At 41.6% G+C, this 257-nt stretch overlaps 1 protein-coding gene across 1 annotated transcript in view; it reads left to right on the forward strand.

Moving 5' to 3' along the window:
- The window catches only part of LOC106120164 (uncharacterized), a 16,595-nt gene that overhangs the window by 7,676 nt on the left and 8,662 nt on the right, over positions 1–257 (forward strand). The window lies entirely within an intron of this gene.

Consider the following 257-nt stretch of genomic DNA (forward strand, 5'->3'; position numbering starts at 1 on the left):
TTATTTTAAAATTTTGCCACTACAAGGCACTGGTGGCGTCTTAAGCTGTTTCTCCAAGGTATGGCAGGAAAGTTCACAGGCAAAACACATAGCTGTAAACTGCCAAGTTGGAGATGGTAAATGGAGATTAAAGAGGCAAGTGTTCGGTGGAAAAACCGAGCAAAATCCGAATGACCCCAAATATTTGGAGTTAGCTAACGAATCAATGCAAAAGTATTTAGAAACAACGGGCAATTTGAGGCCCTACAAAGTCGTCG

Source organism: Papilio xuthus, unplaced genomic scaffold (assembly GCF_000836235.2).
Source record: "Papilio xuthus unplaced genomic scaffold, Pxut_1.1 DF826961.1, whole genome shotgun sequence".
NCBI lineage: Eukaryota > Metazoa > Arthropoda > Insecta > Lepidoptera > Papilionidae > Papilio > Papilio xuthus.